This window comes from Tasmannia lanceolata, unplaced genomic scaffold (genome assembly GCF_043159265.1).
Source record: "Tasmannia lanceolata isolate RefF3 unplaced genomic scaffold, GAP_Taslan_0.1 ptg000004l, whole genome shotgun sequence".
NCBI classification, from domain to species: domain Eukaryota; kingdom Viridiplantae; phylum Streptophyta; class Magnoliopsida; order Canellales; family Winteraceae; genus Tasmannia; species Tasmannia lanceolata.
The window spans coordinates 8,419,090-8,432,758 of record NW_027518681.1 but is presented as its reverse complement, the minus strand read 5'-3'; the positions used below and the strand labels follow the sequence as shown (position 1 = coordinate 8,432,758).

Here is a 13,669-nt window from a genome sequence, read left to right as displayed (position 1 = left end):
CGAAATGAGGTGTTCATTTGATCTTTGAAGAGTTCTTGGGGGCTATTTTCACCACATGTTTCTTGTTTGTTTCTTGTTTTGACTGGCAACACAGCCCCTCAAATCCATGTAGGAAATGTTAAATGAAATGAAGGGGTATTTGCTTTTCATTGATGATTTTCTTCAGCTTTGCTGAATTACGTTTTACTCAAGTTACCCGTTACAAAGAACTATTGTGATAAGAGTCGATACCATCTCAAGAGAGAGAGATGATCTTAAATTCATCAGAAGTCTCACCAATAACAGAAGGATTTTTACAATGGTTGCTCTGAGTGTAATTTTTTTGTGTTTCCTTCTCAATGCCTCTCAAAACTCTGTATGATCTGTGTACTTGAAAGAAATATAAATTGTTATGCCACAATCTAAAATTTTGCTTGATTTGAGCAATCATAGTGCTTCATTTTAATGGAAAGTTGTAAATAATAATAAAAAAAAGGCAAACATACCCATTGAAAACAGAAATGTTAGATGTCACCCTTATTTTGTTATCAAGAGTGTTACACCATTTGAATTGGACCTCTATGTTGCAAGAGAACTTGATAGGCAATTTTAACGCATCTAAGTGGCATGTCCTCCATGTGGACGACTTCGCTTCGTAAATACAATTTCCGGAATTGTAGCCCATTTATACCTCCAATTCCTCGGTAAGATGCTCGTCCTTACAGCATCCTTGATCGGCAAATGCACGAGGATTTTGTCTACGATATACGCAGGTAGATTACTGATCGGATCTGTCAGAAACTAGCCCTCTTTCTCTTTTGGAGGAAGAATTCATTTGTTCTCTCCACTGCTGAAATCTAAGAAACCAAAATTCAGCCACCATAAAGTTTCATCAAATGTCATATAATAAAAGAACAAACAAAAAGGATCAAAATCAAAAATAAAAAAATAAAGAAAATTAGAGGTGCCAGCAGCAAGAGATGATGGTTAGGTATTGTGGTGAAGCACACATTCACAAGTCCTGCAACCGAAATTTTGAAATTAATTTCGGCCGCCAAACAACGAAATCTCGAGCCACTTTACCAAATTTCGGGATTTCGGCTGAAATTTCGGTTTCCGTGGGATCCGAAATTAAGCCCGAAACCGAAATTTAAAACGTTGGTCACAAGATGAGCTCATGGCATTTTATTAAAGGGTCGTGATAAATTCACCCCATGATTGCTAAATTCACACCCTTTGTTGGGTCCCACCCAAGTTAACTTTCCACGTTGAATTTTTTAAAATGTTAGATTACGTAATTAATTCAAACTTTCATCCTTATCTTTATCCTTAGAGTTTGAGTCAGTTTGTGTTCCTCTTCTATACTTTGGCATATTCTTCATTTCTTCTATCCCTTTCTATCTCTTTTTCTTTAAGTTCTTGAAATCTACACCCTTTTCATCTCTCATTCAAAACTTATGAGCCTGACTAGCATTTTACTTTCAAGAAGCAAGAGCTAATGAAAATTTAGAAATGTATTCTTCCATCTACCAGAGATAAATCAGAAACAGTTAAATTGCATTTGAGAAATTGTTTATATACTCACCAATATTTATGTTACGTAGAAGCTCCCATGTCCAAAATACAAACTACGAAACTACAACATGGGCCATTGATTTCTAGTTGGCACTAATTTGAGTACAACATTGATTACATAAAATAGAAATCTTGGCAATATCTAGAATAAGAACAGAAATATCAACATCACATACTAATCTTGAATGGGAATAGCACGAAGAGGAACAGCCCTCTGTACTGTGACCCCAAATTTATGTTGCATGTCCATGTCCTCTGGCGTCATCCCATCCGGAAGTTTCCATGAAAACGAATGAAGAATAGAAGCTAGCATTTGGTGCACCATCCGATACGCAAGAGGCAAGCCAGGACAGATCCTTCGACCCGAGCCAAATGGGATAAGCTCAAAGTCTTGGCCTCTGAAATCCACTTGAGAGTCCAAGAACCTATCAGGAATGAAAGCATTGGGATTTGGCCAAATATCGCCATCTCTACCGATAGCCCAAGCATTCACTAGGCCTTGGGTATTCTTTGGTATGGTAAAGCCACAAATTTCCACATCAGATTCAGCTAGGACTGACAATGCTGCCCCTCAAATCCATGTAAGAAATGTTAAATGAAATGAAGTGGTATTTGCTTTTCATTATTGATGATTTTCTTCAGCTTGTTGAGTCATGTTTAACTGAGGTGAAGTTACTTGTTACAAAGAACTCTTGTGATAAGAGTCGATACCATCTCAAGAAAGAGAGTTAGAGAGATGTTCTTAAATTCATTAGAAGTCGCACCAGAAACAGAAAGATTTTGACAATGGTTGTTCTGAGTGTTATTTTTCCTATGTTTCCTTCTCAATGCCTCTCAAAACTTTGCGTGATCGGTGTGCTTGAAAGTATTATAAAATTTTGCTTGATTTGAACAATCGTGGCCATTCATTTTAATGGAAACTTATATAATAATAAAAAAGCAAAACTACACATTCAAACAGAATTCTAATTATCCCTGACCAGAGGGTTAGCAACCTCTGGAGTCAGTCGTATTTTGAAATCAAAAGAGAGTTACACCATAGTGTGTTATCGGCATTACTCGTATTTTCGAATCAAATGAGTGTTACACGATAGAATGTGTTATTAGATGTTGGGTTACAACGATGTTGGATAAGGGATAGTATAGACTAAGCACATGATGAAAAACACATGTTGCATCACTCTTAAATAGACTGATATGGAAAACACATGATGAAAGGCCCGTTAGGGAGGAGAAAACCCTCTGCCACTGTAGCCCAAGTAATTGATTATTGAAATCATTGAAAGATCTCTCCTCTCCATTCATCCTTTTGGATTGATCATCATTCATTCATTGCATTTTGCAGTGTTTCAAAACTCGTTGATTAGACTAGGAACTCGCCGGAGTTGATTCCCTTTTACCATGGCTACATTTTGATTTTGAGTTGCACCGCACCTGCATTCCGTGTTTTGTCCTACATAGTAAATAAAAATGTCCTACAGAGTCAATAAAAACTCCTTTCACTCTCCTGAGTTATGACCGCATCAATCGCGTCAACGGCATTTTTGGCCACGTCCGCGCCGAGTCGACAAGGATTTATCTTTGCCATGTTCCGCGCCACATCCACATTTTTAAACACTAGCATTTTGTATCCATCTTGTCTCATGGTTTTTTCTAAGAGTACATAATTGGGTGCAGATGAGAATGCAAACTGTTCATGAGAAAGAAAAAATTGAAATAACTTGAGAGGGGGACGCATTCATCTCTGGCAATTAATAAAGGTCATCTGAAAAGGTAATGCTTTGACCCAAGAAGGATTCTATCAATGTGGCTAGGGGCCATGACGAATTCAAGGTATTGCCCACATAGTGTATCGTCCAGGTTGACGAAAACAATAGCCCACCTGTGGTAAATCTATTGCATTAAACCCAGGTTTGGTGACCATGAATCGTTTTTCCATCGAATGAAGGGTTAGGAAGGGAGGAGATAAATAAACTTGGATTAGCATGACTGAGCAGAGAGTAAGAAGCGGCTAAGGAGATAAATAAACTTTGATTAGCATGATCGAGCAGAGAGTAAGAAGCGGCTAAAAAGGAAAAAAGTAAATTTATTTTCATTACCGTTTTTCTTTTCCTTGGTTTTCAGCTTTTTCCCACACTGTCCTTACTAATGCCCTCTTTAGTCTCTCCCCCCCACTCTCCCTGGCCCTCTAATCACTAGATAAACTAAAATTACAGGGAAATTTTTTTCATGGCAGCCAAACACAGCCTAAGGCCCAACTAAATTTTTTTCATGGTAAGAGGGCCTCTTACCAATTGAGCTAGGGGCTCACCCCAACTAAAATAAATTTCTTAAGCCTAATTTTCACTTAAAAATGGAAAAATGACTCAACCCACCAAATGGACGTAGAAATTGTTCTACGCTCACTTTTCAACTTAAAAAGGGGCATAAATTTGTTTTACACTCGAAAGAAACGGAGCCTAACAAGCAAAGATACAAGTGGGGCCACCTCTTTCTATAACATAGCACTCTGCTGAAGCCTGAAGCTATCCCTACTTGGTAGAGAATTCATGCAACATGTCTTCCTGCGCTTCAGTCATTATCTTTTCTTTCCTTTTCATATGGTTCCTTAAATCTCCTAAAACTTGTATTTTGGCAAAGAGATTGGTTTCATGCAGGAAGAAGCCTATTGCCATAGGTTGGTAAGGAAGAGAAATCCAAAAGAGAGGGAATTGCATCTTATCCTCTAGAGATTATACGCTTTTCTTGGACAGAGACATTCCAGCTGACTATTGAGATTGCAATGGAAAATAGAATGACGCATGCTCACTATGTCACAGTGGGTCCCATTTTTGGTTGATCAAAACCGCCTATCTGTCAGGCCTTGGTTAGTATGTACTATGGACCAAAGCAAGGGTTATCAGAAGGAAGGTTTGCAGAGCCACATTGTATAGAATGGTGTAGGCATTATATTGAATCATTCCACTTTCGCATGTAACAAACATGTAATGAGCTAGGGGTGAAAAAAAAAAGGAAAATCTTCTTTATTGATATAGGATATCGAAATTTATGCCTATTGATCTCATATTGAGCATGGATTAGACAACCCGAACGATTCATTACCGCAAGATTATGAAGTAAGTAAAAGTATACCCTGATCAGATGGAAATGATCATTCAAATTACTGTGATCTCTGACACTTTGTTCAATCTTTCACGGTCCACTAGATGAAAAGCCAAATATCTACTCTTGCTGCTATCAACGACAGGGCACTGCAATGGCTTTTAGCCACTGTATATGATCATTGCTTTTGCTGATGCTCTTCGGAATCCCATCAACTCTTCAAAAATATTTGCCTTCTCGTTGCCACCGAATAGACTCTCGCTCATAGTAAGTGTCTCAAGCACCGGCGAATTCACAAGCAGCAGTTCTATGAATTCTAATTCAGGCTTTATACCACACATCTTACTCATCACCACGGTTCGGAGGTGATTAAACCTGCAATCCATGTGATCTTGTGCTTTCCAGTAGTTCATGATAGGTGCAGTGCCGGATACTCCTCTCGGGGTCTTGAAATTGAAAAGCATTTAGAGTAATCTAGAGTAATATGATATCAAAGAAAACAAATGTTATGCTGAAAAATCTCACCTCGATCCAGAGTTCTTGTAGATTATGTGAGCTTCTTAACAAGCATAGAGCAGTCAAGATCTGCTTTGGGTCTTTAAAATTTATGTCCAAACAGAGATCCTTCAGATGATCAAATGTATTAGGAACACTATGTGGTACATCACCAGGAGCAAAAACCTAGGACCAATTTTTTTTTAAAAAAAGGAGAAGATTAGTATTTTAGTTTGTAACTGAATTCAAAATTATTTCATGAATACAATTTACCTTCAGGAAATCAACGCCTAGATCAAGCTTCGTAACATTACATAGACAACTAAGAAGCTTGGTAAAACTGCGAGTCTCAGCTGGAGTGAATTCGTCTTCCGAAATCAAATAAACAATTGTAGTAGCTAGAACTGGGGTGTTTTCAAAAGAAAAAGCACTGAATCGGCCTTCAACATACAAATGTTGTAGATTTGGAGCATTGATTTTAAGATGATTAGAATGTAAATTATCTATAAATGTCAAACTCTCAAGAAGCGGGGAGTTGGAAACTAGAAATTCAAGTTCATCATTAGAGAAGATAATATCTTCAAGATAAAGGGTCTTGAGACAACGAAAGCCTTCAAATGCGGGAGGTATGTTGAAAATGCACTTATGGAGTCTCAAACAACACATTTCCTCACAAGAGAACAAAGATGAAGGCAGCTTATAAGGATCCATTTTAGAAAAATCAAGGATGATTTTCTTAATCCCCTGTCTCGATAGGAAAAGTAGTAATGTATCAAAATCAGAACAGGGAGGAACATAATTAAAACACTTGAACTCTTGAATTGGACCTCTATGTTGCAAGAGAACTTGATAGGCAATTTTAACGCATCTAAGTGTCATGTCCTCCAAGGATACACCGTGTGGACGACTTTGCTCTGTAAATACAATTGCTGGAATTGTAGCCCATTTAGACCTCCAATTCCTCGATAAGATGCTCGTCCTTATGGCATCTTTGATCGGCAAATGCACAAGGATTTTTTCTACGATATACCCAGGTAGATTACTGATCAGATCTATGTCAGAAACTAGCCCCCTTTCTCTTTCGGAGGAAGAATTCATTTGTTCTCTTCACTGCTGAAATCTAACAAACCAAAAATCAGCCACCCAAAAGTTTCATCAATGTCATATAAAAAAAGAACAAACGAAAAGGATCAAAAGCAAAAATAAAAAAATATAGAAAATAAGAGGTGCCAGAAGAAAGAGATGATGGCTATGTAGAGATGCTGCTTCAAGTTCAAATGTGGTGAAACACACATTAGTAAGTTTTGTACAGGCTATTCTTAGTGTTGTTACTTGAGAACATATTTAAGAAGCCAAAACAAACACTTGGGAATCCAACAGCCAGTGACTTTAAACATAGTGAGCATTTTTTTTTACAGGAACACCGAAGACCAAGCAATCACTTGGGAGCTGTAGGGTAAATTGCACGGATGTGATTTTTTCGAGACGCGGGAAGGAGCTCCGACGCTAATTTGATGTAAATGAGGTTCACGAGAGCGAGTGGTAGCTAAGGAGCTTTAATTCCGTTGAGTGTATTAGACCATCAATCTTAAGTACTCTGTTATGGCTGAACTCTGTCGAGAGAATCAATGAAATTGAATTCCTTTCCCAATTTTATAGTTGGCAGCCAACCAACGGCATTCATAATGGTCACAACCGCAGTCTAGTTCAGCTTGGAGAATTCAGATTTAGGCCAGCCCAAACACCATAATTTTCTTCAAATTTGAGCATAAATGGGTGGATCCCACACTTACAACAAGCATAGGCATTATTTCAGACTAGGGGTGCAACTCGGGTCGGATTGGGTCGAGTTGAGGCCAACCCGACCCAACCCGAGGAACCCATTTTTCCAACCCAACCCGATTTCCAATTTCTTCAACCCGACCCAACCCGATTTTAGAGGGGAGAAGAAACTCAAGTGGTTTTTGAAAATTACAAAAATACCGTCGCTCCTACCTCTATCAAGTGGTTTTCGAAAATTACAAAAATACCCTCATCTCCTACCTCCCTCATTTGCCCAAATCAGAACGTTTTTAGTTCTGTCCCTGTTTCTCTCGCCCAAAATCTATTCCCAGTTGAACACAAAAATCTCTATGTCTTTCTAGACGTTTTCTTCTTCTTCAATCTATACCTTACTCCTCCATTTTATCTGGATTTGTAAACCCTAATGGACATCAAAAGAAAAAAAAAAGTTCCAAAAATCAGAAAAGAAGATAGCTAAAAGTCAACATCCATTATCCATTACAAAAACCCTAATCTAAGCCCATTTTTCATTCGAAAAACCATAAGATGTGTGATGCAGCTGATGCAAAATTCCACAAGTTATACATCCAACGAGGTTGCCATCGCGCATGAAGCTCTGTTAGGTAGTCGCAAATGAGAGAGACAGAGAGGGAGAGAGCAAAGCTTCGAATGGAATGGATTTGGGGAAGAGATCTGAGAAAATTGAGAGGAAAAGGGAGGATATTTTCGTAATTTACGAAAACCCACTTAGCTTACCTGCCTTAGCCGGTATTAGAAGTAAAAAACAGGTGTCCCTAGGATCTAAATGAGTAAATGTCTTTTGGAAAAGAGGTTATAAATATAAAAGTCATTAAAAAAAGTAAACTTTCTTACATTGTTCTACATGTGTAGCAAGAGAGGAAAACCTACTTTATTTTGGCATTGGGAGAAGTTAAAAATGGGAAGAGAAGTAATGGTTGTCTAGAAAAGTGCATCACAATTGTCTACTTTTGGGGAAAAGAGATTGCGCCATTTTTTTCAATGCATATTCAAAATATTTTGGTATTTGACAAAGACAATTCGGGTTTCGGGTTGGGTCGGGTCGGGTTGCCCGACACCCCAACCCAATTTCCAATCCGAGTTGGTTTTTCCCAACCCAACCCAACCCGATTTGCGAAAAAGCTTAACCCAACCCAACCCAAATTCGGGTTGAACCCGACCTGAGTTGCACCCCTATTTCGGCAAGTAGCTGAAATGATGAACCATAAATCTAAGCCCACAAACATCTGTATAGAGCACTACTGGCTATCCTCTGCCTTGGTTTGAGTCAACATCATATAAGGAGAGTCAACAGAGGTAAAACGTCCAGCAATCTTAAAGTAAGAAGTATAATTCAGGTGTATGTTTTGATGGTCAGCACTCAGCACAAACATATGGCCTGTTCGTTTGAGATTGTGACAACCTATTGTGAGCCCAAAACCTATTATCCTAGTCAAAATTACATGCAAATTTGGGTCCGATAATAGGTTTGGGGCTACCAATCGGTTGTCACAATCTCAACGAACATGGCCATAGAAGGAATGAAAATTTTCTTGTCTATTAGTATATGAAGGGGTTACGTAAATCCTGAGGCTTTCATAGGACTTTGAACAAACATTTAACATGCAAGAAAATCATTTGATCTCCGCAAGCTGAAAGTGCATAGGACTACAACCCGGTTCTCAGAGGTTTGTGGATCTTCTCAGGTCTACAGAACCTTCAACACACAATTCCACTAAAGAATCTGCTGGGACCCACCCTTAAAAGCAACCCATTAAGGGGAGGGTGCCTGATGGGGTGTAAAAGCGCACCAGCCTGTCAGCTGCCAACACGTGGCTAGAGGAGGGCCCACTGCAGAACCCGCGTCAACAGGGGTAGTTTGGTAATTACTACGAAGTAGGTAAGCCTGAACCTATAGCTGGTCGACACCTGCCTTGGGGCATTAACTCCCCACCTACCCCAAATTTTCCCACTGCAGAACCCGCGTCAGCAGGGGTAGTTTGGTAATTACTACGAAGTAGGTGAGCTGAACCTATAGCTGGTCGACACCTGCCTTGGGGCATTAACTCCCCACCTACCCCAAATTTTCCCTATAAAAAAGGCTTCCAAAGCTCATAAATCAGGGTATTGAATTCTCACCCACCACTCTTAAAACTCCCTCTTCACTCCGGCTCATACTGACTTGAGTGTCGAAGGGCCTGTCCGGAGAACACTCCAGGTCGGTCATTCTGACCTCGTTTGCTTCTGTGCAGAACACAGTTCGCCCAGACTCTATTTCCTTCACTCCAGCACCTCGGGCCCTCCAGTCCGGCTCTTACGTCACTGTCATATCTGTTAACAGATTTCGGGCCTAACAGTGCCCAAGTACTTATAAGTAGCACATTTGCCCACACTCTTAAATAAACGAGTATTCGTTTCAGACAATCCTTTTTTATCAGTTTTTTTAAAGTTGAGGAGTAGATTAGGATCTGTTTTTCTATTTAAAACAGCTTGTACACAGAAAATCAGTAAGGAATATCACTAAGTTCAGTTTCAAGGAGAGCACTTATTCTCCAATTTAGGTATTTTATACCAGTTAGGGTATGCAAAATCTTTCGAGTGTACACTGACTACAAAAGAAACCCAAATATAACAAATTAATCCAGGTAAAAAACTGAATCCAGCATCCAATACAAAAGCAAAGAAACCCTAAATACTACCGGGTAAAATAATACAAAATATATCATCAAATTCCAAGTAAAAAACATCGAAGAGAGACATACCTAGACAGAAGTCTGAGAAAGATAAACGAGCACGAGCGTGTGGGGTTCCTCGGAGAGAAATGGCGAGAAATAGGAGTTAGTGTGTGGATTTTGGGTTTAAGGAGGGATTCTTCAAAGTTCAAACAAAGTGAAGCAAACCCTCATTGTAGCACAATGTGGGGTTGCCACTCAGGCATAGTGGTCCCACCTTTGATTGATCCGCACCGTCCAATTGACAGTACTTGATTTGGATTCCTAATGGGATTCATCTGCATACTTGGAAAGAACGGTACGATAGGTTGGGCCTTGAGGCCTAGACTTGCCAAAAAGTGACCTGGACCTGCGGGTCCACAGGCACGCACGTAATTTACGGGTCCGAGTCACTAAATTACTGACATGTTGAAATTTGACCCGGCCTGTTCGAGTCCCATCGAAACTGAGCCGGGCCGGATAGAGAAGGATGCAACTTGGGTCGGGTTGGATCAGGTTGAGGCCAACCCAAACCCAACCCGATATAGCATTCCCTAAACTCTATCCCAACCCAATCTAAGGCTCAGGTTGAGGATGGTCAACCCTAACCCAACCTGCCTCCAAATCGGGTCAGATTGGGATCGGGTCATCTACGACCAAATAGAAAAATGCAAGAAAGAAAAACATAATACTGAGAAAATCATGATAAAATTACAAAACGGAGTTCACGTTCGGGTTGCCAAGGCCTCAACCCTAATCCAACCTGAATTTAAATTGGGTTGGCTTTTCCCAACTCTAACCCAACCCAACCCGAGCCAAAATTGGGTTGAACCCGTCGGGTTCGGGTTGAGCCCGACCCAAGTTGCACTCCTACGGATAGACCCGCGGGTGCTCATAAAAACTCTATGATCGAGATTTTATATGGTGAAAGCCCTTCTAGTCCTATATTTTTAAGAAAGTACTGTATATACCACATCATAGGATCATCTAAACCGCCCATGTGATGGAACACAAAGTAAATAGGTTTTGCCCCAAAAATCATTTTCATAGGATCATCCTAGCCCTCCGATCTATAGAGGTTTCCATAAATAATAATATGCAATTCCTCCATACATCATAGGGCTAGGATTATCCTATGGAAATTATTTTTTAGGCACAACCTATTTACGTTATGGCCCCATCACATGGACGGTTTGGATCATCCTATTATAGAGAGTGGGAATAAAAACAACAACAAAAAAAAGGTGACCCGCAGGTCCACTCGGCCCATCCGAGTTACGAGTGGGGTCTGGGTTCACCAAATTGTGACCCGTAAAATTCTGAGTCATTTATGACCCAGCCCGTACCACCCGGACCCGTACGGGAGTGGGTGAAACCCGCTCGTACCACCCGTTTGCTTGGTCTACATATGCCGTACTCACAGGCACAGTTGAAAAAAAAGGATTAAAGGGCATCCCTATTAGTCAAATCCCATTTAAGATGGCAGGAAATGACTATAATAAATGTCTTTTGTGGGATTTGACCAATAGGGGCGCCCTTTGCTCCCTTTTTTGCCGGGCCACATGTGAATCTAGCCTTCCTCATTATTTAGTCATAAAAATATGAATTCTTTTATAAATTATTAATTGGAATTTGCCAGCGTCTATCGCAGAAGGCATTTCGCGGATGGTTTGTTGCAGCTGACAGCAGCCACAGAGGCTCACTTTTCAGCAGATTTTGTCTTCATTCACGACGTGGCTGCTGTTAGCTGCACCAGACCATCTGCAAAATGCCTTCTGTGATGGACGCTAGCAATTCCCTTATTAAATACCTTAAAATTTTAAACTCTAGCTCCATTTTTTAGTTTATAAAAATTTAGTGGAACATACACACGTAAGCATCCACAATAAGGCTTCTTCAAGGACAAAGACCTACTATGTTGAATAATGCCTTCTTGCATGGGACCAAGACTGTTGTCTCAATCACCTCGTGCGAGTGCTATTAGCGTTTTTTTCTTTATAATTTACAAATTCTCTAAGGGCCCGTTTGGATGCCGAGAAGATTTTGATTTGGATTTCTCACATTTGTAGCCCTTTTTGCATTGTAATTTGGATCGGATCAAATTCTTGGATTTCTAATTCAGCAGCTAACAGTGAAAAAAAATCAGATTTCTAAGTTTGCAGTGGAAATAAGAAATTGGAAATCCACAGATCTGGCAGTTTCCTTCACCCTCTTTGCTCCTCAACCTCTCCCCTCCACTAGGAAGTACCCCCTTCCCTCTGTGTCTCCCTCTACATGAGCTGCCGGATCTATTCAATTTGTATTGAGAACTCAAATCCAAATAGGGCTGGCAACGGGGCGGGTCGGGGCCGGATGTTGGGGTCCCCTACCCCTTCCCCTCCCCTCTGCGGGGATGGTGGGGAATCCCCCTCCCCTCCCCATAGGGAATATCTAATCCCCTTCTCCTCCCCGCATCCTTCGGGGACAAAATCCCCGCCCCGCGCCGCTCCAACATCACCCCTCTTTAGTCATTGATACACTGATGATGGGTGTCCCTAATCAACTTGATGCAATTTCAATATATAAAAATGTTATAAACTAACATACTTGTAGACGAAGGAGATATATTTCTTACTCTTCAGAAGATAGCAAAATCCCTTGAAGTACTGACTTGACTCTTGAGTGTTTTCGCAGCAGTCGCATCAACAGGCGTTATAAACCCAAATAGATGCCTGAGCAATGTTCAGAGGCTTGAGAATCACCAAAATGCAAAAAGTGAACTGTGTCCCTAACCTGAGCAATGTTTCTTTCGTGGGAAAGAATTAAGGAAACCCTAAGTCCCTAACCAAAATAAAAATGCAATTTATTATTTTATTTTCGCCACCGATGTTGGCACTACGATTTTTTGATAATGGCATACACTCAGCTTGTCTTTACTATTTCAACATCTGTCAAAAGGTTATTATAGTTCCCAAAATGCTCTCAGAAGCTAATTAAAAGGAAAAGACAAGCTAAGTTTATGTTTGGGGGAATTTTGTAGCCGATTCACAGAGTTTCTAGTAGTTTTCCTAAAAAAAAAAATACTTAAAAATATATAAAAAAAAATGGCAATGATTAACGGGGCGAGCGGGGTGGGGTGGGGCGGGGAGGGGAGGGGACAACTACATCCCCTTCCCCTTCCCCTCCCCGCACCGGGGAATTTTTTAATTCCCCTTCCCCTTCCCCTATCAAATCGGGGAATCCCCGTCCCAAACGGGGCGGGGCGGGGCGGATCCCCTCTTTTTCGGGTGAAATTGCCAGCCCTAAATCCAAATCCAAATACAAAATGGGAGGTATCCAAATGGGCCCTAATTAGATTTGATATTGGGCAATTAGATCTAAAAAACATGCTGATTAGAATAAATTATTATTTTTGGCTTCTTTAGATCATACACATGTTTTTTCCAGTCCTCTCATTTCTCTTTATGTTTCATTTATAGACAATAAATACCATCGAGCTTACCTATCCTTAAGACCGGTCAATTATACCTGGCACACTTTACGCCTTGTTCGTTTACAATTTTGGGAACTGATTTTGAGTCCAAAACTGATTATTGAACTCAAAATTAAACGCAATTTTGAGTCTAATAACTAAGTGTTCTGAACACAATCGATTCCCAGCATCCAATACGAGCAGGGGCCTCAATGACCAATGGCCTTGATCTATACCCATGCCACGTTTCGATTAGGATAAATCCAAACAATAGCCACATTAATTGAATAGTTTCAAAATTTCAATTCCATAGCCAAACTCTGTGCAAATATCAATCCAATTAGGACAACTATAATTACTTGTACAGAATGAATGAAAGAGAAGTGTGCAAATATAAAAAAAGGAGGTTCTGATATAATTAATTGAGAGCAAACAAGCTCTCTTGGAATGGTCGAATAGCCTTCTTGGGTAGTAACTAAAATAACTGTTTGATCAGAGGGAGCATTACAAGGGCCTAAGAAAATTAGTGTGACATTATGATTCTATATCATTGCCT

The 13,669-nt window shown here is 40.1% G+C and overlaps 1 long non-coding RNA gene across 3 annotated transcripts; it reads right to left on the bottom strand.

The window, feature by feature from the left end:
* Positions 1–4,560: 4,560 nt before the first annotated feature.
* On the bottom strand, positions 4,561–9,921 carry LOC143875801 (uncharacterized). Of its 3 annotated transcripts, none has more exons than XR_013250201.1 (3): positions 9,714–9,921; positions 5,182–5,337; positions 4,561–5,102 (listed from the first exon to the last, which is right to left on the bottom strand). It is a non-coding gene; the product is annotated as an uncharacterized LOC143875801 (long non-coding RNA). The 3 variants fall into 3 exon arrangements; XR_013250200.1 differs by lacking the exon at positions 9,714–9,921 and adding an exon at positions 5,425–5,452; XR_013250199.1 differs by lacking the exon at positions 9,714–9,921 and having other exon boundaries at positions 5,182–5,414.
* Positions 9,922–13,669: the final 3,748 nt, after the last annotated feature.